The 26,239-nt window shown below is 41.7% G+C and overlaps 1 protein-coding gene and 1 long non-coding RNA gene across 2 annotated transcripts in view; both read right to left on the bottom strand.

Annotated features, from left to right (window-relative positions):
• The window catches only part of RORA (RAR related orphan receptor A), a 719,056-nt gene that overhangs the window by 161,640 nt on the left and 531,177 nt on the right, over window positions 1–26,239 (bottom strand). The window lies entirely within an intron of this gene.
• On the bottom strand, window positions 1,825–26,234 carry LOC122468564. The gene is made up of 2 exons (XR_006293277.1): window positions 24,760–26,234; window positions 1,825–2,135 (listed from the first exon to the last, which is right to left on the bottom strand). It is a non-coding gene; the product is annotated as an uncharacterized LOC122468564 (long non-coding RNA).

Below are 26,239 nucleotides of genomic sequence, written 5' to 3'. Positions count from 1 at the left end.
AGTTCACATGAGAAGCCGAAGATGAGGAAACAGCTGGCTCTAGAGGCATCAAGTCTGAAGGATGCACACACCTAAACAGAAACACCAAATGACGCTTGCTTCTGGAGACAGTCTCCTGAAGGTTATCCATACTTTAGCAAGGACAAATCTTCAACAAGCAGAGTCTTCCTATTTAGGTATCTCCTACTACATACGTGCCTAATTTATACAGATATCCACTTGGCTTACTTTGGAGCTTAGGAAAAGCTCCCTATGCTGAACAGCTTCCCTTTTTTCATTACAACACAATGGATTTTGATCATACGATATGTGTGACTATTCAATGGCACAAAATTGATGTGCCTCCCCCTACCTGGCCCTCTTCTTCCATAACATCAATACCCTCAGGCACACAAGGCGGCTCTCACTCCAGGAGGCTTCTGAGAGCAGCGGCTCTCTGTACCCTCCTCCCACCCTAATCTTTTTTAAAGTTGGTACATCATGTCCATAAAGTCGACTATCCCTTCCAGAGTTTCGAACAGCCATTTTAGTCACCTAAATCTGAGAGAGATACATTTACAATCCACTTTAGGTTTATGTGGGGAACCATAAATATCAGGCTTGAGCCCTGAGGGCTAGAATTTCATGGGCCATTAAGCATGTCACCAGGTGGAAAGCTGTCAATAGCTGGATGTGAGTTATAGTCAGATAACCAGAGTCGGCCTGGCTTAAGAAAGTGTAACCCCAATCAGAGAGGGGTGTCCTCCTGCCCGCCTCCATCTCACTCACACTCACCAGTTTTTCCCTCCCTCCTCTGCACTCGCTCTTGTTGGGTCTTTTTTTTTTTTTTTTTTTTTAATTTTTTTTTTTCAACGTTTATTTATTTTTGGGACAGAGAGAGACAGAGCATGAACGGGGGAGGGGCAGAGAGAGAGGAAGACACAGAATCGGAAACAGGCTCCAGGCTCTGAGCCATCAGCCCAGAGCCCGACGCGGGGCTCGAACTCCCGGACCGCGAGATCGTGACCTGGCTGAAGTCGGACGCTTAACCGACTGCGCCACCCAGGCGCCCCTTGTTGGGTCTTTAGACTTGTCCCCCGTGCTAGATGGCAGGCTGCCTTTCTCTTGCCTAGATTGAAAGGCTAGGTGACATATAGAAAGAACAGGGGATTTGCAGTGAGGCGGATCTGGATTTAAATCTCTGTTCTGCCATTTGTAGCTATGACATGATGTACAAGTTATCTGACCCCACCTTGGCTCCAGTTTTTCCCAATTGCAAAATTATTAAAGATAGTCAATAGCGTAAGAAAGGTAGGAGTAGGGCCAATAGGTAGAGATTATAGGGAGAGAGATTTCCTGCCTAGTAGACAGAAGAACTTTCTAAAAACCAGACTGGCAAACCATAAGAGACTCTTAAAAGCTGAGAACAATCTGAGGGTTGATGGGGGCGGGAGGGAGGGGAGGGGGAGTGATGGGCACTGAGGAGGGCACCTGTTGGGATGAGCACTGGGTGTTGTATGGAAACCAATTTGACAACATATTTCATATTAAAAAAATTTCACGAAACTAAAAAAATAAAATAAAATAAAAACCAGACTGGCTCATAAGTATAATGGGCTGCGTTGAAAAGAAATGAAGAAGGTAACATCTTCTGTTGCAGGTTTTGTGCCTAAGCTGGATGCTGAGTGGAGGGTCCTGAGAATAGATGGGAGTTTAGCCTGGCTACTTCAAATTTCCCTGCTAATCTTCAAATTTGATGATTCTTTGATTTGCATATGTGTCCTTCCAGAAAAGCCAAGATAAATCTTCTCAAAATCCCCAACAGAGAATAGAAGTAAAGCGACATGATTTTTTTTTCTCATTTTCATTTTCCTTCTAGAAAACTAATCCCTCCCATGTTTTTCTCCTCCATTCAATTAGTTGGTAGAGAATCCCATTTCCACCGAGTGCTAGAACACATTTAACCATTGTGAAACACTTAACACAAACCACATGGCCATAAGTTTTCATGACTCCCCACTACACAAATAGTTCCATTTTTAGAAAAATCAAAATTCTCTCTGCTGCCTCTTGCTCTCCTTCTCTCCATTGTTTCTGTTTGACCAGCTCGGCAGTACTCTCCCATCCTGCCCTCTTGCTGTCTGAGCCCGTGGCACCTGCCAATAAAAGTGATGACAGACTTTAATGTTCACGCAGGTTTCCAACAACAGAGTTCACTTCATAATCACCAGAGTTCAACTGGTAAGCCTGATCTGAGTGACATCGGATTTTTTACCTGAGATGTTACACTGTGCGCTTTCATTTCTACAGGTTATGAACCACTTTGAAAGTGAATTTTTTAGCTTGCTAGGGGCAATGACCTATGAGCCTGCAGACAAATCCCAACTGATTGGGTAAAGCCCAAACCCTTGTTATAGTGCTTGAGTTTGCTTGGAAAATTGGCTGCCACGTATGAGTCACAGACACAGGGTCGACCTCTGGGAGACACTGTGTGTGTGTGTGTGTGTGTGTGTGTGTGTGTGTGTGTTTTGAACATGCCTGGGACATGAAGCAGATCATAAGCGTGTCTTGCAAACAATGACTTCTGTTTGGCCAAAGTGAATATCAAGGGCAGCCTTACACTGGAGGAGGGCCATAGGAAATGAAGGCCATTGTGCCCACGGAGGGATAGGCGTGCCAAGGCTGCCCACAGAGCACTGTCATCACTGGCTGCCCATCGATCAGCCAGATCCTGGGGAAGCATGGGCTTGCACCCACACGATGTTAGTTATTCAGCTATGTAGTATTGTCCCTATTTTACACATGGAGCTCAGAAAGGTTAAATAGCCTGCTCACAGCCACATTAATCCTACTTGGTTGTAGAGGCAAAATGTGACCACATGAGGATGCCTCTGGGCCTTGGGACTTTTCAGGACACTGTACTCTTTGGGTGGCTTTTAGTGCAGAGTCTGACTGTACCTGTCTATCAGGCCATGCCTCATTTTTGTTTTCTGCCTCTGATATTAGATTTCTTGCTATTTGTAGCCAGATTATTTCTCCCTCTCTAAGTTGGTTCTCTTATTTGCTTAATGTTATAATTTATGTTTTGAATTCCCCAGGGCAATATTTTTCATGTTGACATTTTCAAAACTACAAAGAACTTGAGGGACAATTAAAGTCTCAACGAGAGCATGAACTCTACCAGGAGAACCCTGGACTTTGTGGCCAACACTTGAGATGAAGAAGTGTGTTCTCTTCTTTCCCTGTGATAGCTGCCTTTTGGGATGGTTGGGGTTTAGAATGTCTATCATTTTAATCAAAGTAGCTAGTGACTCATGACTTGTTGACCAAAGTTTCTCACAGGCTAAGGAGAGAGAAGTCTTATTTCTTCCCTTTGCAAATAAAGATTCCAATCATTTCATGCTGAAATCTGGATGATGCAACAATTCAGATGTATACCGTAAGATGTTGGATGATATGGTTAATGTTCTGTTTTGAAGGTAGCATTTTATAAGAGGGAGATTTAGTTTTAACCTTGATACATTTTGAATTTAACAGACATACCCTCTCCATACCTATTTCCACTGAAACTTTATGGCTAGAATAAAGCAACAAAGCCAAACAAGCAGACAAGGAAGCAAACATACAAAAAACCTACCCCATTTTGTCCTTGCCTGTGCAACCAGAACCTATGCTCTCTGAGGTAAGCAAGGCCTTGTGCTTTGCTGCAGTAGGCTGAAAAATGGCCCCTCCTCCCCCTAAGACAGCCACATCCTAATCCCCGGAACCTGTGATTATGTTACTTTAGATGGCAAAAGGGACTCTGCAGATGTGATTAAGTTAAGGACCTTGAGATGGGAAGATTATTCTGGATTATCCTGGTGGGCCCAATGTAATCACAAGGGTCCTTACAGGAAGGAGGTTGGAGGTTTCAGAGACACAGAGGTAAAGTGATTATGGAAGCAGAGGGACAGAGAGAGGCTGGAAGATGCTATGTCGCTGGCTTTGGAGGTAGAGAAAGGAGCCATGAGGCAAGAAAGGAGCCATGAGGCAAGGTGGATCTAAAGCTGGAAAAGTCAGGAAGCAGATTTCCGTAGAGCCTTTCAAAGGAGCCAGCCCTGCCAATGCCCTGACTCTAGCCCCACTCCTATCAGACTTTTAGGAGTCCAGAACTTTAAGAGAAGAAATCTGTGTTGTGTTAAGCCCCATACTTGTGGTAATTTATTACAGAAGCATTAGGAAATGAATGAATTTGCTTCCTATTTACATCTCTCGTGACCAGCATAGTCTTTGGCATATAACATGGACTCACAAGTTAATATTTACCGAACAGATCGAAAACGTAAGGGAAGGAAATCATGAACACAGAATGTACCAGACATGGCAACATTGAGTGGTTTAAAAAACTCCCGATTTCTGAGGACAAGAAAGACATTTTTTTTTAAGGCTCCACTGGGTGTACAAGCTACCCAGTTATTCATGACATGACCCCAGAATTTAGGCAGCTGTGTATAAGCTCTTCAGGTCCAGCAAGCTCTTTCCTGGGGGCAGGTGGAAGAGACCACAGGCCATGATAAAAAGCGTTTAGAGGCCAATTCCTTTGCAAATATCTATTCAGTGCTTCCAGGGGTTCAAAGCACCAGGGAGACAAGGAGGAAGAAAAGGCAGCATCCGTACTATGCAATACAACTAGCAAATACCAGCACCTTGAAGAATATACAGTAGGCACTCAGCAAGTAAATAGCAGAACGAATGACATGCGGAGCCAGTGTATAAACCTGAGCGCTCCCACATCCCCTTCCCAAAGCCTTCTACAGCAGAAGTCGGTCTCCTCCCAACTCTGCCTTCTATGCATCCCTGGATGTTAACTTCAACCCGATTTCATAAACGAAAGAAGAGCAAAGGAGAGAACCCTCCACCCTCAGCCACAGATGCACATACCACACATATTTTGGCCACAGAGACGGCAGACCACAGCGATATACCTCACCTTTTCTGGGACTCTCTTTTGTTCGGGTATTGCAAGTCTTTTAATTTAAAGAAAAATAAATTAAGCTACTCTGGCTGACGAAAGAGAATAGTTTCCCCACGGAACTTATTAACACTTAATGGTTATATTAGTGATTTACTTCTCATCCAGGATTCTTTTCGGTTTATCATAGAGGTAAAATCAATACCTTCTACCAAAGTGGAAAAACTTAGGTGATTCATTTGTGAGATACAGGAACAAAGGAAAATTAATGATAAAGACTGAAAATAACTTCAGTTCTTCCAATTCAAGATCTAACTGACTCTCCGGATCATAATTTAGGAAGACGGAGACCTTGGGGATCATCTAGTCCTGTTTTTTTCACTTCGCAGATGAGGAAAGGTGGGGCCCATTTGGAGTTTGCCAGGTCACACTGGCTAGTGGACTCAGGCCTAGGGCCCAGGTTCTGAGTCCGGGATCCAGCGTGCATCCCCATCTGCCTTGCTGCCTTAGATGACTGTACCAGGAATTTGAGGCACACAAAAAGAAGCAGACACCAGTCTTACCTTCAAGGTGTTTACAGTCTAGGGGAGATAATACATGTATATAGAAAATATGAGCTTACAGAGATAAGCTCAACATAAGAGTTATAGATTAAAAAGGAATCTTTAGGGGCACCTGGGTGGCTCAGTCAGTTAAGCATCTGACTTCAGCTCAGGTCATGCTCTCACAGTTCATGAGTTCCAGCCCGCATCGAGCTCTGTGCTGACAGCTCAGAGCCTGGAGCCTGCTTCGGATTCCATGTCTCCCTCTCTCTCTGCCCGTCCTCTGCTCGCACTCTGTCTCTCTCCCTCTCAAGAATAAATAAACATTAAATAATTTTTTTAATAAAAAAAGGAATCTTTAAATCCCATGAAATTCCTTTGTAATTTTTAAAAAATAGTAATCAAACTTGTTAAACAGTGAAATTATTCCTTTTTCGAGATTCCTTGGAACCAAGTATTTGGACTATAATTTAGTTAAGGATTTCACAACGTGCCCTATTTGAGCATCTGATTTGAAAAAAATAAACAAGCAAGCCAGACCACACAATGCCCGTTGAATGAGATCTTCTGGGCAGGTATCTCCCTATCTGCCCAGGCAAGTCAAACCAAATGAGGCACTGGGTCAAAAAGGAAGGAAGAGTAAAGGATAAATCCATTGACCACCACCCCAGGAGGCCAAGAGAATCTCTCCTCCCCGTTAGTCGTGACTGGCTCTAAAATAAAAATAACGTACTCAAGCTGTGATAGAGGAAAGGTCTTGGTTTGGAACCCAACTACAAAGTATTAGCAAAGAGAGATTATTACCCACTAGAAACTCTCTTTTTGGTATAATTAGAAGAATAGAAAGACCACTGAATAATGGGATTTGTGAGAAATATGGGTCATGTGTCGGCAGCACTACTTGCTTGCAAAAATTGGCTATGTGAGTTGGCACATAGCACCGTGAATATTAGAAACCACAAATCTCCAGAGTTTCCTGAACAAAGTACAAGGCCTTGTCTATGGATTGACAGGTTGGAGGTCAGCTCATGTAACAAGTCTCTGGGTAAGCTCCAAAGCTACCTATGAGTTTCCTATTTTTCTTTTTCCCCCCTCTTCCTCCTCATCCTTCACCTCTCCTCTCCCCCTTCTTCTCTTATTCTGGATATGGGCATCTTAGTGGGTCCAACTGTGGCTTATGACGCTTCTGCCAATCCCCCAGAGAAAACAGGCCCTCTCCATATCAATGACCAACTAGGAATCCACAAGCAGCTCTGGATAATGGGAAAAGCATATTCCCACGGACAAAACCAAGGGAAGCTGATTCTTTTGCCCCTGGAAGACTAGAGGACTTACTCCCTAGTTAGATTACACTGGAGATGAAAATCCTGAGAAGGAACAAACCTCCCTGTACTGACAACAAAGCCAATCCTTGAGAAGCTTAACCATAGTGGGGACCTCTGAAAAACTTCCCTTTGGGAGCCTGAAATGGCAATCAAGTACTTCCCTATTTTTATCTGTCTAATCATAGACTCCTCTATAGGATTACGGTCTTGAGTTCTAAGTAAGTTAAGTCAATGTCTTCTAGGAGGTATAATTTATGAAAAGGGTAAAAGATTAAGTGAAATTTCAAATTCTCAGGATCAAGTCTACCTTGGACGCAGACAAAGAGCCAAGTGTTCACATCATTTACCTCTGCCTAGAGTGCTCTCTCAGCTATTACTTCACACTCTGCAATATTTCTTGCGTAGATCTTCATGATTTCTAGGAGCCCCTATGGAGGGTGGATCCTATACCTTCTCTTTCCTTAGCACTCATATTCAAGGCACTTAAAATTTTGCATTTGTGTACTTTTCTGTTTCTGTGTCCCTGTCTCCTCCAAAAAAATGGGGGTGATGGTGGTGGTAGAGAGTCAATATTTTCTTTCTATATCCCCAGTGCCTTCTACATATTAGGAGCTCAGTAAGGGCAGGATGATTAATGAATGAATACATGAAATCTGTATTTCTTGGGCATCCAATAGACAAGAGAATCCAGAGTTCTGAGTAATGGATAGGAGAAAGGACCAAACCCTGTGGATGGTCTCCTCATAGACCATATCAACAGGGCAAAGTCCTTCTGTCTCTATTTCTATTTCCCCATCTATTTGTATACTTATGTTTTCAAGAATCAGAGGGTTGCTCTTTGAAAAATTCTTGAAAAGACTAGGTAACAATTGTTTTATAAATGCCAGTCTGACCCTCTACTTTACCCCAGTGAGCTACTATTAAGTATAATGCAAAGAAGACAACGTTTAGCAGGGAAGTCTGTGCTTAAAGGATTTGGCCACAAATGCAAAACAGAATTCATTTTTGCACTTGAAGAAAAACATCCCTATTTCAATTGTGATGTTTGGAGTTTCAGCGTAAATTATAAAATGCCTTCGGAAAGGCATTATTGAAGCAGCTGATGGTCCCGGCGGAATTACTTAGCCAAGTGTATCCTCCTGTCAGCCCAGACTGTCATTCGAGTATATTGACCCTCCCTGACGGAAAGTCTATGAAAAGCAGAAGAGGAAGCACATGTTGTAAACCCACTGCTGAGCATTAACAAGAACAGAATTAAAAACTATCACTTCTGGGACTTATCACACAACTTGGAAATAGTGTTCAATAAAGGAAAAGATAATTTGGGGCCACACTACCCGGAATGAACATCTCCCACGCAGTCGCTGGTCTGGATTTAGAAAACTGCTTGGCTCCCCAGAGAGTAGATGGTTAATGAGTATTTTAAAGGACGAGATTGAGGTGGTATGATAGAGTCGAAGGGTTCCAGCCTTGCTTCTACTTCTGTAAAGGCAAGTGGAACTGCCTTTGAATAAGACACTTTATACCTCCTGGTGAAAATGTCCCCCCTGCCCCATCTTGAATATGGGAGGTGGGGACCACCAGACGAACTCTCTGGTCCACTCTCAAATCTGGGTCTACGTGACCAGAACACTGAAAAGACAGAAGAACAAGAGCAACTAACACTCCTACCTTTTTTCCAACCTGAAGTGAAGGTGAGGGAACCTTGTTATACGTGGTAGTTTTTATTCACATGGATGCTAACAACGCGGAGTTTTTATAGAGATGCAGGGATTTATGGAGTATGAGAGATCACCATCAACCTTCTGAACTTGAGAGGCTCATCGGTGTCATTTTTTTCTCATCAAAGACTAATTACCCAAATGGTCAAACCATCTATGTCAATATAATCATCTCAGAAATCACAGATGACAAGAAGGTGAGAAAAAGGTAATCTGTTAAAAAATTTTCAGGCTTATGCAAAACTTGAATAGTATTATACAGCTCCATGCACTCCCCCTCTCCCTCCTGGTAAAACAAATGTTTTGCTACTCCTGCTTCACCTGTGCCTAGTCTCACCTCAATATATTTTTCCCGGAGAATTTTAAAGTAGATCTCAGATATCCTGTCATTTCACCCATAACTACTATAGTGTTCATCTCTGATAGAGACTTTTCGTGCATGCCCAAGTGGAGGAGGGGCAGAGAGGCTGGGGGGGTGCGGCGAATGGCGGGCTGGGCAGAAGACGTAAAGCGGGCTCTGCACTGACAGCAACAAGCCAGAGGCGGGGCTCAAACTCACAAACCATGAGATCATGATGTGAGCCTAAGTCGGATGCTCAACTGACTGAGCCACTCTGGTGCCCCTCTGATAGAGATTTGTAAAGAAACATCTACCATGCCATGATTACACCTGACAGTATTAAAGAAATAATTCCTTAGTATCATCTAAAATACCAGTCCATATTTAAATTTCATCCATCACCTAAAAAAACTATTTTTTCAATTTTTGGCTTGAATCTGCTTCTAAACAAGGGCAGAGGTGAAAGTGATTGCACTCAATTCACAATCCTTTGTCTTTCGAATATTTATTTAAGATTCCAACATCACTTAGGCACAATGTATCTGGAACACAGATTGTGTGAAGCCCAGCTTCAAAGCTACTGAATATTTCATTATTTGAAATGTCTGATTCTAAGAATCAGAGACAAATGAAGTTAAAGACTCTGAACTGGAAATATATCAACTAAGTCTCACAGTTTTCTCAAATGCATGAACTATTTAGGCAACTTTACCCACTCACCGTAGAGACCGTATTTGTACATTCTGTAACATTCCCAGGAAGAATACATCTGAGAAAGCCTAGCAGCCCTCATTTGCCCATATAAAAGCAGAATTTCTGGGACTGTAGAGCAGCCCAATAGTAGATGTAGTTTTCAGATGTAGTTTCGCCCAAACTTCAAAAAAGAGACATGTGACTGAATATGGCGACAACGGGGCTAGCTTTGCAAATAGGGCTAAAAGCCCTAAGCTGTCATAGACTCTGCCTGTTGGGAAGGAGGAAAGTGAACAGTTTCTCCATTCAGACTTCACACAGCCTTTCTGGTAATGCACAGGCAATGCTGTGACTCATAACTAGAAATACTGTTTTATAACACCAGTCTGTGTTTTGTTACACACGCTGAAACAAACAAATAAAAAAGAGTATTTAGAAACCCAAACCAAGCCCTGCATCTGGGCATTGGTATCAAGATCTCAAGATGTCAGAGTGGGTATTTAATCCAGATAAAGTAGGCAAGGCCTTATCCCTTTCTTTGGCAAGAAAGTGGAGGCTTCCTGCCTGTTGCCCATGCCCAAAGGAGGAGCAACCATGAATTTAATTTTCTTAAAAGAGAAGCACTTTCAGACTTGTGTTTTCCTGGACAGCTGCCTGGTGGCTGTAATACATAATAAGGGCGTGTAATTGACAGTAATGTGAATCACTCACTGAAATTCAGGCAAAAAAAAAATATACATATATATATATATATATATATATAGAGAGAGAGAGAGAGAGAGAGAGAGAGAGAGAAGAGAGTCGCCCCCCTGCAAGGAAAAAATTAAGGAGCAGATTCATCCTGTCCATTGAAATAGCAATCATAATGCATTTCAGCTCATTAGCTACCTTTATATTAAAAAACCACTGTAATTTACACTATCAGTATGTTTTCTAAAGAAGTGGAGTGGTTACACAATGCATGTCATTGGATGGGATGGATCAGACATCTGTGAAAGGGCAAATTTAGATGGGTTACTTGGTAGAGCATACAGGGGACTCCACTCCTCTCCCAAGAGTGAGTTACAGGAGACTGTCCTCCCAATAATTTTGCCACTTGAAAAGCTGCTGTCAGGACCTTGTAATTATTATGGTAATACCCAGGCCAGACGGATCAGGCTGCCACTGATGTCCACGGGCACCATCAGAATCGCTTTCACAGGGCTCAGACACAGGGATCTCCAAAAGAATGGCTGGGGATGTTCCCAGGTAGGAGCTGTTGGAACCATGGAAGCTTTTAGACCAGGTAAAGAGTTTCTCCAATCTATTGATTCTCTTTGAGTAAAGGAAAGAATAATCTGAATTAACTTCATTATCAACCTGAAAGGGCCCCTCCTTTCCAAGCAGAGGCATAGAAACTAAATCCAGGAAAGCAATACAGATTGAATTCCATTTAGATAAACCCTGACTCTATCTGAACTCTACAAGTTCAGATATTTGTCTGAAACTTCAGGATCTGTGAAACTGGAAAGCCCTTGTTCAGATCTGCAAGGTGTCTCAAGCTTCTGGTTCTGGAGGGAAGAGGGGTATTCTAAACTATGGCAATTCCATGAAGAAAAATTTGGAGCTTTAGAACGTTGGCGTTGGTGTTGGGAGATGTATTTTGAAGCAAGTTGGAAAGAGTGGAAACACTCAGTTCTTTCTACAGTACGCCACGAACACAGTTTGGATTGATTTTTCTCATATTGGGATCTCTTATTCTTTTCTTTAAAAAAAAAATTTAAAATGTTTTTATTTATTTTTGAGACAGAGAGAAACAGAGCATGAGCAGGGGAGGGGCAGAGAGAGAGGGAGACACAGACTCCAAAGCAGGCTCCAGGCTCTGAGCTGTGAGCAGAGAGCCCGATGCGGGGCTCAAACTCACAGACTGTGAGATCATGACCTGAGCCGAAGTCGGAGGTCCAACCGACTGAGCCACCCAGGCGCCCCTGGGATCTCTTATTCTCAGAATTAAAATTGAAGTCAAATTTCACTAAATCAGACTTTATGTGAAAATTCTGAGGAATGAAACAAAAACTCATTCTGTACTTTATCACTAATTACTACTGAGAAGCTTTTTCTTAGAAGGCAATAGTTGGGAGATGGGATTATTAGCTCATGATGGTTCTCATCTTTGCAGCCACCACTGATCTCCAGCTTAATCCTGCAAGTAGTTGCTAACAGGCAAAACGAGGGTGGAATTTCATAAAAAGAGAGATACTATATACACAAATAGGCCCTGCAATATACTTCAGATACTGTACCTCAAATGTAAGACAGTAGACTGTCAAAATCCAAAAAGTAACAGGTAATATGTATAACTAGTTCTTTGTAAGCATTCTCTTTATTCCTATATGAATTCATTTTACAGGAGCCAAAAGAGTTGGAAATGTGTTATTTATTTTTATAATTGAGAAAAATGTGTTAACTCTCTGGAATGTCCATGTGTGGAAAAATAAAACATTACGTGAAATTGCACAAACATATGATTTATAACGCACACATCCAGGACCAGAAATTCTAACGAAGAATCTTATTCAACAGAAAAAAAATACTATTTTTTTCTTCAGCATTTGCAATTCTGGTATACCATAATGCTGAGGCCAAGCATATATTTTTATTAGTTTACATCCTAGCTAAGCAATAAAATGTGTGTCATTTCAAACACAGAAAACATTTTTCCCCAAAAGTGAAATTTAATGTCTTTTTTGGCCCCTGTATAATGATACTGTGGCGTGCCACCCAAATCCTTTGCTGCCACCAGGACTGAGATCCTTATTCTCCTTGGGGGCCTTGAGTGTTGACTGTCAGTGGCTCACAACTGAGACTTGCTTTTGGCTAAAGGGAGCTGCCTTGCCCAATATTACGTCTTTCCCTGTGGGCAGCTGGCATCCGGTGGCTGGGTGATGCAGGGTAAAATATCCAGCCTCCTCTCCTCGATTTAGGACATCTCTCAAGGGTTACCCCTGCTTCTCATCTCCCTGCTGCATGTGCTGAACTCAGGCTACAAATGCATGACAGTTCAGTTTCTCCTGCCCAGTGCAGCTTCCTTCACCCCTCACAGGTGTTGTTCCTAGAAGCACTCCCTGATCAACTTCCTCTATGCAAATCTCAGAGTCTACTCTCTGGGGAACCCAATCTCAGCCCAATTTATTTAATGGTAGGGGTGACAAGCTGGGAGAAATTGTGAATTTTAGATGAGACTATGGGAGAACTTCACTTTATTCAGTGTGAGGTAGACCCAGCCCAGCCTCTGTGCCAAGAGGGTTGGTTCCAGAAGTTTCCGAAGTCTGGCATCACAAGGTGAGCTCACTCAATGGTGATCATACAATGTAAAAAACTTCATGATGAGGTATTACCATTGTATTAACATAGACGAATCATGGACAGTATGTAGATCCTTTGACCATACGCAGAATGTTAGAAGCTGACTCTTCTGTGTTCCAGGGGCAACCCTCTAGAATTTTTCCTTAGAGGTAAAACTCTGAGACGGAATGAAGGAAAGCTCACTGACCATTAAAGACTAGCTTAAGCACTAGGAGAATCTCTGAGAAAGGGACCCATACTGGTCATTTTGTTCATTAGAAATCTAACTTAAGTGAAACATACCAATAGCATCTCAGGTAAAGCAATTTAGGGCAAAAAGAACATATTCTTCTCAATGACACTGTCCCCCAGTGACTCCCATAATGAAAATGAGAACATTTTCCCGTCTCTCAAATCACCCCAATTATAGGTAGGATTAGGTAACTTCCACAAATCAGGCCATGGAAAGTTCTTTGATTTAGAGCTAACAGCCAGAACTTTTTTTTTTTTTTTTTTTTTTTTGGTGGGGCGGTAGTATGGGGACACATGTCTACGTGTGATGGTGTAACAGCTTTCCCTTTTCCAACCTGGAAAACCACGGGTTGAGCGCCTTCTAGGACAGTTTTGACTTTTGATTGCACTTTGCTATGTGAAACTGCAGCACAAAATGAAGACAGCTCCTTTGGCTGCGTTATTAAAGACTCCCATCTGAGAAAGGAGAGGGATGAAAGAGATTACAAGAGATGGTGTTTCCATCAAAAATCAAAGATCTTTCTTCCCCCTGTTCTCTGTTAGCTTGCTAATAGAAGCCTCACGAGAGAAAAGCTGCGCTTCGTAAAGCTGCGAGAACCAGACTTTACATTTCATATGAAGAGATGGACTTTCCATTAGAGGCAAGAAAACATTTACTCTCCTGTCATAATGATTCCAACGTGCTTTTTGACCTTGGAAGAAACAAAAAAATCAGTGTTAAGATAGAATTGGTTAGGTCATCGCCTAAGGAGGCATAAAGGGCCACCAGGAAATAAATTAAAATTAAAATAAAAATAGACTCTGTTATTGGGTCACATCTCACCCTCTCATTTACAAAGCAAGGTTTCCACTCAAGCAATTGATACTGCAGGGGATGACTTGGCTCCTCTTGTTTGGACTCCAGAAAGAGTTACAAACAAAAGAAGTGAGGAAGCTGCTCAGAAAGCTGAAAAGGCAGGGGATTCCAAGGAAGAGCAGACGGAAAGCACGGTTGTGTGCAGCTACTTCTGAAGAGGGCCAGCGTTGTGAAATCAGTGGTCCCTGCGAAGCTAAGGAAACATACTTACATTCCAGGCCAGAAAAACATAGCCATGTCACGTGTTTGCACTTTGAACAAATAAATGCCATTTACTTCTGGAATTTACCTTAAGACTCAGTGAATAATCTAGGATTATCAAGACATCCACTTCCCAAATTGTTTAACACATTAGGATCGCTTTTCCCTCCATAGATCAGACAAACGTAGGATATTTTCCTTGATAGAATGTACTCTGTCCATGGGTGGAAAGAATGGCCAATGCTTTGCTCTCAAAGATATGTTTTCTCCTCTGCCTTTAGATGCCAAAGGTAAGTGAAAATGACTCTTTACTTTTTACTCTATAGAGTTGATCATCTGGTTTATAAAATCTTGTATTGACAATGCAAACAAATGGTGCTTAAGAGGTCACTCAGAAAAGTAACATGTTTTTCATCTTAGAATAAAAATAAGTACTTTTAAGCCTTCTGGATGAGATTCTGACTTAAATATTAACAAAAGAAACCAAAACTTTAAAGCAAGCAGTGCTAAAACTGAGACTCGAGATACATATGGTAAGTTGCCAGACATCAAGAAGCCCTTTGAGTTGCAGTATTGGTTTCCAAAATAATATAGTACGAATCTCACAATACAATTTCAAATATTAAATATCTGTTCTTCCTTTCAGCTGTTAATAATGAAAAGATCATTATTCTTCCCTAGCCTCAAATTTGCAAGAAGAACGGGAGGTCATAATATTGTGTCTGTACACACATACACACAGACACACACACACTTATTTAAAATACACAGATATTAAATGAACACATAGTAGATACCAATCATTCTGCTAAGCCTAAGGGATAGAAAGATAATTAAACCATATCTAGGACAAAGCTACATAAACAACAATGATTTACAATATACTTTCTGTACTGCCACCTTAATAATGTACTGTGGGAGCAGAGAAGCTGCAGTTAATAGTTTAACAAAGAGGGTGGGGGTTGCAGAAGGCTTTCCATGGCAGATGCTATTTGTATTGGCCTTTGGTGGAGCAATAAGAATTCTACAGGTGCAGCAGTTGGTGCAGGACATTCCAGGACAAACAAGATACAACAGAAGCAAAGGCACTGAGGTATGCCCCCTGTACAGTCATGTAGAAACTGGTCACCGAGGATGGCAGAAACTGCCAGCCTACAAGTCAAGGAAGGAGCAGTGGAAATATTAAGATCAGATTGCTAAAGCCCTTGAGAGCCATACTAAGAAGTGTAGACTCCCGAGGCAATGGAAAGCCCTACGAGGTTATTAAGGAGGGGGAATGAGAAGATCCTGCTGGTAATGGGAATCCAGAGCAGGTCATCGGTTTTCTTTTTCTTTTCTTCTTTTTATTTGAGAAAGGAGGGAACAGGACTTGCTGAGTACAAAAACAGTATTTTCTAACACACCTGGTCTTGGAGGACAGAGTTTAGCCAAGGCATGTTCTTAGCACAGCTTAGCGCACAGTAATTCTTAGCACAACTGGACCACACTGATCTCTCCGCTAAAAGACTCACGATGGTCCCTCTGACTCTTGGTGATGTACTGTACTCACAAAGCCAAAGGAGGGCCGACCTGCATCTTGAACACTCTGCTCTGTAGATTTACCGCCTGACAAGCTTTCGAGTTAGAAAAATATTTCAAGCGGCATCTGTCACTAACAACTTTATATGGTTTGCCGTTTCCTGAGTCACCTGGCCATTGGGACACCAAGTCTGAAGTAGATGTTCCCAATGGTAAGCCCTATTGACATCTGCTTTATCTTTCTTCATATTAAATACACCAGCATATTGAAGCCTCTTCAAGCCAAAGAGCCAAGCCGATGATGTGGACAGCAACAAAAACAACAACAACAACAACAACAACAACAACAACAAAACCCTAATTCTTCCAATTGCCTACATTTATTAGAAGTCTTTGAACTTATACAGCGCATGGATAGAAGAGAATGCACTACTAATTTTTTTTTATTATTATTATTTGATTCCTCTTCATGACAGTTCCTCATGGCAGGAAACTGGTTAGTTTGCAGATAGGAGAAATCTAGGACCAAAGAGAGAAAATAATTGGATATCATTGTTGTGATGGAGTCAGGGGCAGAGTTAGCAAGAGCATTCCCCAGCCACTGCTCTTCCGGGGAAGCCCGACAGCCTTGTTCCCACTGCAGACTTAAATGTCCTCCATCCATGTAGATCAATTCGACTCCTGAGCCCAAATGACAAGCTTAACTACCAATAATGCCTTGCACAGGTTTTTAAGCGACATAATCAACCGGAGAGGGACTTGTGTCAGTTAGACTTTGTCTCCTTAAAAATCAAGAGTAACAGTGGTAAGAGAGAAGTTTTTAACAAGGAGGAAAACCCTAGACAGTTGTCTCTAAGATTCTTCACCACAGCTTCAAGGACAACCAGGAAAAGAGCAGCTATTTGAGGCAACTTCATTATAAAATCATTTTTAATAAGCAATCTTAACAAAGAGAGGGAATACTCTTGTGGAGAAACCCTCCAGGGACCCAGAGGCTGCCCAGTTAAGTTATTAGGAAGTTTCACACAAGGGACCAAACAGCGATTTCATTGGCCTCGGGGGACAGAGTTTAGTTTTTACCCGTTCTCCAGAGGCACTGGTGTTATCTTGTCTACTAACAGCAGAGACTGGTAACAATCAATTATCCCGATGCCCCAACTTGGGGAGGGAAAGTGAATTTTCAGTTTTGTCGACACAAAAAGATAGATACCACGTTCAGAGAGACAGAAAAGGTAATGCGCTATAGTTCATTATATCCTGAAGACTTCTGTGAACATGCAGCTGATGAAAATGCCTCATTTGAATCTTACTGTTCTTTAAGTGAAACAATAGAGACTCATTCTGGGAAAATTAAGAAATACCCACAAAGAGAAAAGGAAGTACAATCATCCTCTTGTATTGTCTAGCCGTGTGAGGGAGAGAATTCTTTGTGCTGATGAAAACGTCACCGTCAATACAGTCTACTTTGCCTGCCTAAGGTGTGAACAAGATGTGGAACCCGGGCTTCAAATTTTTACAAAGCTACATATGGTCGAGTTATAACGGGTCGGAAAGACATAGGCTCCTGGTATTACAGTAGGATCCAATTAGCAATAGGAACGAAAGAAAGCAAGGAGAACCATCAGCCACACAATTCAAAGTGCACATATATTTTTTAGGCTTATTTCATTCCTCTGATTTCAAGGAAATGGCAAGAACTGGCCTCACAATTAGACCTTGAAACTGGGAAGATGGAGAAAAAATAAAACACTCTTTTTTCTTTAATAGTCAGAACAGCCTTCTCTTTTCGGACTAGATCTGTCCTGCTCAATGAGCATTTCCGCTATACAGTTAATCAGAAGAAAGGCCAGAGAAGAACCTCTATCTAAGGATGAGAATTCTGTCTGATTTCGGAGACGGGACTGAAGTATGGAACGTCTGCTTTATGTAACGCTCACTAAATGACCGTGGCAATAAAAGCGTTATTTAAAGGTCAGTGTATTTTTCACACACATTCTGTGGCTCCCCATTGGTCCTGAGATAAAGCCAGAACCTTACCACTGTTCTTCTTGTCCTTCCTTTTCCTTGTTAATACTCTATTCTAGTCAGACAGGTCTACACAATCATCCTCCACTGCCCCCCCCCCCACCTTGATCCACCTGATCAAACACCTAATCATTGCTACCATTCCAGAACAAGCTCAGCTCACTACTAGCATCCCCAATGCATACAGATAATCTGATTTGCATCATAACCCTGCATTTTCCTGCAATTCCTTCATTACTACAGGTTGCTCAAACAGGTCTGTCCTTTCTCCTCAGAGCTATTGGAGAGTGAGGGTTATGACTTAAACTTTCTATACCTAACACAGTGCTAGGCACAGAAGAGGGGTTGGAAATACCAAGCTAAAAAGATCAGTCTGACCCCTAGCCCCATGCTCTTTCTACAGGGCGTGCCTGTGGTCTGCTTTCCAGCTTTCCTTCCTTAGATCTTAGTATTACAGGTATCTGGGTTACCTACCATACAATTTCCTCCCTCTCTCCTACAAAAACAAATTTTATTTATTTTATTTTATTTTTATTTTTTTAAATGTTTATTTTTGAGAGTGAGAGAGAGAGACAGAGTGTGAGAGGGGGAGGAGCAGAGACAGAGGGAGACACAGAATCTGAAGCAGGCTCCAGGCTCTGAGCTGTCAGCACAGAGCCCGACATGGGGCTCAGACTGGCAATCCACAAGATCATGACCTGAGCCGAAGTCAGATAGTTAACTGACTGAGCCACCCAGGTGCCCCCAAAAAACAAAATTTTAAGCAAAGATTTACGGAGTCTCTTTTGCTGAATCTGAAGCTTAATCCTACACACTCGAGCATTTTCTACTCCTCAATATGCCTTCCAGTCACTATGCTTGGCTGTTAACTACTTAAGACATTAGGAGTTTTACCTTGGAGATCAACAAAGTAAAACAAGGGAAAAGCTATCACTCCTACATAGACAAACTTTACTCAGAGGTGGAGGTGAAGTAGGTGGAGAACATTCCACTGTAAGGAATCCTGGGAAGCCCCAGGAAAAAGGGTAATTGGGTAGGTTGGAAATCAGAACCTTAGGTACCATAATATGCAGATACAGGCATCAATTACAATCAAAAGGGACCATGTGACTACAAATAAACTAATTTCCTGGCAGAGTAGCTGACAGAGTTGCTACAAAAAATTTTGTGTAATTTATAAAGAAATTAATGTACAACAATAACTTTTTTCATATTTCAAACACATTGGCACCTGTTTTTCCTCTGTTTTTATTCCTTTGGATGCAGATCCCAAAAAACAGAGAAGCTGATATAACCATAAATCTAATTCTAAATTCAGGTATGCATAAGCATACTCAAAACCTAGATGTTTAATTCTCGTATGGATGGTTTTGATACATATTTCAACCCTCTGGGCATTCTTGTTGCCTTCATGGTTTTGTTTGCTTTTGGTTAGGGTTCAGGGAAACCACAGTGTCCTGAATCATACTACCTCTTAGTGGTAATGAAAGCTATACATGAATTATCAGTTGGTCTGACAAAAGAATAATGCACAAATTTATTATATATGTTATTAAGGTCCATTATTAAAGACTTAGTTGCTGTGAAAAATGGATTCACGCCAAAAGAAATACACTTCACTATTATTGTGGGGGACATAAGTATCTTAGAATCAAAACTAACCATTTTGAGCTATTACAGAATCAGTTGAGTTGTATGAACAGTGATATTAAGTGGATGCCAGTTCTTTGCCAAATTAGGTTAGATTGTTAAAAAGAGAAGTAATGATCATTTTAAAGTAAGAAGGCTGCATGGTTTTATGTACAAAATTCATGGTTTACATGAATTTTTTCATATAGTAGGAATAACATCCCCCCCCCCCCTTTTTTTTGTTATCATCAGTTCGTTCACCAAGCTTAGAAGCCTTTACAGGTAAAATAGTTGTAAGTTTAAAGAACCTGAATCAGTTGTAGGAATGGCTGTTACACTTGACTTTCTTGCTATAGTCTAGAGTGGAAGTCTACTCTGTTACTGTAGGAGCATTAAGGCTCTGTGGAGTGGCTTTAATCCTGTTCCATCACATACTAGCTAGTTGGAGACGTCTGGGGCTCAGCTTTTACCTGGAGAGTGGGGTAGCAGCAAGACCTACATCACAAGGTTGTGGCAAAGATGAAATAAACGAACGTGTGCAAAGTGCTCAGAAAAGCATCTAGCACTTTGTAAGTGTTCCACGACGTTACCTAATGCTGATACTGGAGATAATGGTGTGGCATTTCTGTGCGTGCGAGGACTCAACCTTCTCTGCGTCCCGGCTCTGCCTGTCACCAGCTGGATGAGTTTGCAAGTTTTTTTTGCTCCTTTACTTGCTGATCCCTCAGATAAATTTTCTCTTACAAGCTGGGGACATATGTGGTACAGAGCTCATGGAGGTGATGAGAAGATTAAATGAGATAATGCACATAAAGTGCTAAACACAACACCTGGAGTATCAGAATTAATTGCTCAGGGGTGGCAGTTCCTTTTTAATGTTATTTATTTTTGAGGGAGGGAGGGAGGGAGAGGGACAGGGAGCAAGGGAGGGAGAAAGAGAGAGAGAGAAAGAGAGAGAGAGAGAGAGAGGATCCAAAACAGGCTCCGTGCTGACAGCACAGAGCCCGATGTGGGGCTCGAACTCACAAACTGTGAGATCATGACCTGAGCTGAAGTCTGACGCTCAACCCATTGAGCGTCAGCCAGGTGCCCCAGGGGTGGCAGTTCCTACCCTGCTGTTACTACATCTACGGGTACTTCTACTGCTACTCCATACTATTGCCATGACTGAAACAAAAGTAACACGAAACTCTGTGATAGACACCCAGCCTTCTTTAAAGATCAACCCAACCATGTATCAGAGTTTTATTAAATATATAATCTATCAAGTACATACTAGTACCTGATAGGCTAGGCATTTGTGTCTTCCCCCTACAGTGACCTCACCATCTCAATACACCCTTGTGAACCTGTGTTATGAAATGCGAACACAAGTACTTTTCCAAATTCAATTCATGGATCTGATGTCTACGAACAGAGCAAATTTGAGTCAACTGGATGCTCTGATGGAAACACTTAGCTAATATTCTGTTGTTGTTGTTTTTTTAATGGAATGAACTGTGGGTTTTCAGACTATGTAAATCTTCTACCTTGGAAGAACTGAGTGGCAGGGCCAAGTGCAGTCCATTTATATCTTAATATGATGAGACAGAAATCCTGTTAAGCTCAGGCAGGGTTGGCTACAGCCACACAGGCTGAGTCTAAACAAGGCAAACATTTTCAGGCAGGACGAGGGATTTTTACTTCCCTGAACTGGATGATCTTGAAGGGACTGAACAGGTGTTACTTTGGGTGAGAATGGGAGATGTGCAGCAGGGAGAGCCTTCAGCACCCAGGGTTAAATCTATCCCTTTCCTTTCATCCTTCTGTAGGCTTGGATCACAGGAGCCAAATCCCGGATCATGGAATTCTTTTCTCCTCTCCCACACGTCCAGCTACCAGTCTGCTTTCCAGTTGTGAGCTGTCTCTTTTACAAATGGTACACTAGGTGTTTGTGTTTTCAGCGACTATGTAAGCCCACTCACCCCACCCCCACCCCATCCCCACTTTCAGCCTGGTCTTTGAGGTCCTTGAGGGCAAAGAACGTGTCAGCACATAGTAGGTAATCAATAAACAGCTGTCCATTTGGTTAGCCCTCTATGAGGGCAGCATCTACTTCTGACCACGTACCAGCCAGCTTTATGTCCGGGACAGAGAGTAGCGTCAGCAAGCTAAGAAATGAATCCTCTGGCTACTTTGTGAGCACTGGGTTATCCCCTTTTCTCTTTCTCAATGGGTAGATGGAATCTGGATGAAAGCCTACGAAGAGAACTTCGGTGTGGCTTCTTTTCAGGCCTGTCCTAATGAAACACCCTGCCAGCAGCAATTGAAATTCTACTTACTATGAGTCACACCCTGAGTCACGTGGGTTGCCACAGCAACCTATTAACTATATAACCAAAGCACCTTCCATAAGCTTTGCCAAGAATGGTTGCTGCGTCTTCCTGGACTGTGAAAATCCTATGGGTGAGCCCCAAGTTTGGTGGCGTTAAGAGTCTACAATCAAAAGGAATGGCCTCAAGGACAAGAGAAGAAAACGAGCAAATAAGGTTATTTTAGTTCTCGGACCTCCTGAGTAAATGGCAACAATCGTGACAAATTGTTGGGTTGGTTTTGTGATATCAACAAATGCCTAAGGAGAGGAGGTTGAGGCCTCGAAACTAATTTTCTCTGAGTCAAATTCAAAGCCAAGTCTCTAGGGGTGAAAAGTGAATACATTAACCTATTCCACTTTAAATGACTGTGGTAAACACTTTTTTTCTTTTTACGGATACAAAGGATTATTTCTCAAGGAAATATTCTGATTTGTACTAAAATATTTTTACTATTGAGAGCTAGAATCTCTTTATAAATAAGATAGCACTTTAATTTTATATGTTAGGTATTAGCCCACCGTAAGCAAACATTGGAAAGTGTCCTCAATTACCTTTAATGGCTATTCATGTTAAAATTGAAATATTTCAGAAGATTCAGAAGCATATTTTATTTTGCTATTTATTGGGGAAAACTGACATGAATTCAGATTAAACAGATACATTTTTCTGACTGCTCACCGAGTCCCCTGCAATTTTCATGTGACTCTAAGTGCCTGATCCTGAGGGAAGAAAGCAAGCAGAACAGGCTTCAACAGAAAGAATAAAGAATATAAATATGAATGAGAACAGGAAGAAGTCACAATCATCTGTTGCCTCTGCAAACCATCCAGGAGCCTACCTGGTGTCTTTTGGGTCTGCGTTGGGGTGATTGGCTGATAAATTCCCTTAGGTTCCTGACTCCATGATGCTCAACTTCCTAGCAGCTCGATACAACTAAGATGATCTGTTGCATTTTTCTTTTACTTTTTCACCTCTAAATTTGCCATCTTCTATAATTTTAGTGTAGGCAGAACTATCCAGGTAGATTTAGATTAAAAAGTCAGGGGCAAATGACCGGTTGTCCTTGGCAAATAAAAACCAAAACAGCAGCTGATGCCATGAAAAAGATACTTCCCCAACATGGTACGATTTCAGCAGGAAAGAGACCAAAACAAACTTGTGAAATACCGAAGTAAAACCAATCTTTAAAGTGTCCAACCAAACACAGGTGCTATATAATCACCACAAAGATTAAACTGAAATTCTACAACAGGGTGTACAACTTATCTGATATATCCCTACCCCACAAGTAAACACTTCCTTTTCTGTTCACGTACCAAAACCGACAGCAACATTTCCTATCAACAATTGGAGAATATCACAAATGAAAGCCTTCTTTGACCAGTTTGGTCATGATGACTTAGTACTAGAAGGCCCAAAACTTTGCCTTCTCCCACCGGCCGAGTAAAGTTAATGACAAACACCACCAGTGCCTTTCTCGAGAATTCAGGAGAATCTGAGTTCTCCAAACACCCCGCTTGTGAATTCCTCTGAAGCTAATAATCAGATTTTCTTTCCTGGGACTTTCTGGCTCAACTCACCCAAAGCACTTTTATTTATTTATTTTTTTAAGGAAGCAATGTCTATGCTTTCCAGATAACAAGGTGGCCTAAAATATGATCAGGTGTCACATCTACTCAGGTTCATTTTGTAGTTCTTGCACCTCTGACTGGTGTACCTGTGAGCTGACACTCTAGTCTGATAATATATTCTGCAACTGTACATGTTAATTTGTAAGTTGAACCATCTCTCTGTGAGGGCAGTTAGGAAACCCAGACTGAAATTGCTAATGTGGGGTGACTTCAGCTGTCGATGATTATGTAGTCAAGCCCTGACCAGGGTTTCCAGAACACTGGCTAAAAATGGAAGTCTTGAGACAGTACAAAAATGAATTCATATAGTTCACTGATAGTGAAACTTTTTGAAGAACAGATGTCAAGATGATTTAAGAGGAGCTGGAATTTAACATCTTAGGAAAACTTATAGGCAAGTTAGGACAGTTCAGTTTTCAAGAAAAATCCGACAGATGCTAAAGAAGAAGTCATTTGGGTGACTGTTATTGGAGAAAGAACTGATTGATTTTCTTCCTCCTCACAAGTTGTAGGCCCTGTAGAGATGCTAAGATCAGAAATATGATGGGTTGTCTGCTGAGTTGGGTGACAAAAACAATCTCCACATTTAAGTGGCATAGAAGACTTTCACTAACACGCCAGCTTGGACAATTCAATTTCTCCTTGGCATGTGCAAAGTCTTGTGTCAACTGTCTGTTCAGATGCTATTCTTCTCAAGTCGTCATTGATCTGTTTTATCGTGGGCCCTCTCCCCTCAATCATCAAAGTAAACACCGAACAAAAACTAAGATGATTTCTGATCTCTTTGGGTCAATTTAATATTTAAATTACATAAAGCGAGCTTTATTTTAAGTCTCTCTACATTTATTTTATGCTTAATGTCTAAGACTTTTCCTGCTGTTTTCCATAGTTAGAAAGGCAGTCAAAATCTACACACTCTGGCTACATCTTGATTTTGTTTTAAAGCAGGTATAGCTGATGGAGTTGGTTAAGCCTTTGCTGCAGGGCCAACCTGGTTCTATTTCCTCTTCCCGGAACACCAGTTTTTCTTTACTAGCCACCAATCTCATGCTGTCATCCAAATCTTTCTATGATTTTAAATGTGACCACAAGTTATTGTTTCTGCAATAGGCCAAATGAAATTAGTCTCAGGGATGACAATTCCTTGAAGGTCCTCATGGATGGATGGTCTATATAGTTACTAACATCTCTGGTCTCTGTCTTATTGAGGAGCACTCTTTGTATCCAATGGAGTTCAACTAGTGGTTTTATCCACTTATCCAAGAGCCAAGTCATAATGCAAATAGTCAGTGACTTTCTGTGTATTGCCAGGTGGCCAGGAGTCCATACCCCAAACCACCATAAACAGTAGGCATAATCATCCGCTCCTGTTCGGGAGAGGCCCAGGACTGAGCTAGCAGAAAGACTGAATTACTTACCACCTCTAGAGTGGGTCCCTCCAGGCCAGGGACGAGCTCATGGGCAAGGCTGTGCAAGGAAGCGCTCTGTACCATGCCTGCCCTGCGGATATACAGAGGACTTCAGTCTCCTGCACTGTCAATCTCTCAGTCATCATGAGCTCAATTATGCACCGACAACAGCAAGAACAACAACAACAACGACGACAAAACAACCCCCAAAAAGCTAAGGGCCACAGACTACCGTGATGGAGGGACAGCCAACTGGAACTGTGCATTGAGAGATGGAGGTGCTGTCCTGATCATGTGTCCATTACGGACCCGACCTTTACATCTTTCCTCAAACAAAATTCCATTGAAGCCCATGGGAGAGCCACGTGGAGAGACTGCAGGACTGGGCCCTAAGAGTCAGGCAACCATCGAATTTGGTGGGGTGTTCTTTTGTTTGTTTGTTTTTGTTTTGTTTTGTTTTGCTTTTGTTGTTTGCTACAAATACAGATAGACAGACAGACAAACCCAAGAGCAGATTTCAAGAATCAACTGAGGCACAAGATAAACTACTTTGATGTTACACAGATTTTTCCCCCAAATGTTTCACATGAAACCAAAAATTTTAAAAGCGTAATTAGGAAATATTTGGGGACACATCTTTGTCGGCCCTAAATTGTGCCATAAATATCTCCACAGCTTGCCTTAGAAGGATGCCCAAGCACATCTCATGGGTAGCACATATCTGTGGTCTAAAATAGTTATCTAATTCTGATGACACTATTAATTCAAAGTCTAAGTATGCTGGTCAAGTACAGTGAAAGTTGACTGCCTGCATCAATGACGGATTAGTTTCATCCTGAGGTTCAAAGCACAGTCAAACATTATTGCTCGGATTGCAAAATCACAACACTTTACATTGACGTGAGTTTGTAAACTTATGGTGTAGTTCGAATGAAGGCAATTGATGAAAGCAGTTGAACCTGAGAAGTGGGGATGAATACAGAGTGTAATTCCAGCGCACATTTCCACATCAAACTACCAATGCCATTTACCAGGGCCCTCATGGGCCACACTCATGGTCGAGCGACAGCACCTATATTCCCAGTCAGTATCTCTGCTCCACAGACACAAGTACAAAACGGCCTAAATCGTGAACTAGTGGTGAGGAAAAGGAGACCAAAGTTTAAAAGAAATCAAGGTGATGTTTCCTAGAAACATACCAGTTGAAGGATCCAGAATAGGGGTGATCAGTAAGTAATTAATTGATCCTCCTGACTAGGTTTGATGATTTTTCTGAAGACTAATGACTTGAATCACTAGAATTCATCAGACCATGTCTAGACTCTCTTTAACACACACTCAGTACAAACAGGTGGAGATGTACCACTTCCGACCACTACAGGTAGAGAAGTATGACCTCTGTTGACCATGGATCACAGCTGAAACATTAGTTTATACTTGAAGGGTCACAGCAGCCAGACATATGCGAATTCCAACTCTTCAGAAACTT

Source organism: Prionailurus bengalensis, chromosome B3, assembly GCF_016509475.1.
Source record: "Prionailurus bengalensis isolate Pbe53 chromosome B3, Fcat_Pben_1.1_paternal_pri, whole genome shotgun sequence".
Classification (NCBI taxonomy): domain Eukaryota; kingdom Metazoa; phylum Chordata; class Mammalia; order Carnivora; family Felidae; genus Prionailurus; species Prionailurus bengalensis.
This window is presented reverse-complemented; position numbering and strand designations above follow the sequence as displayed.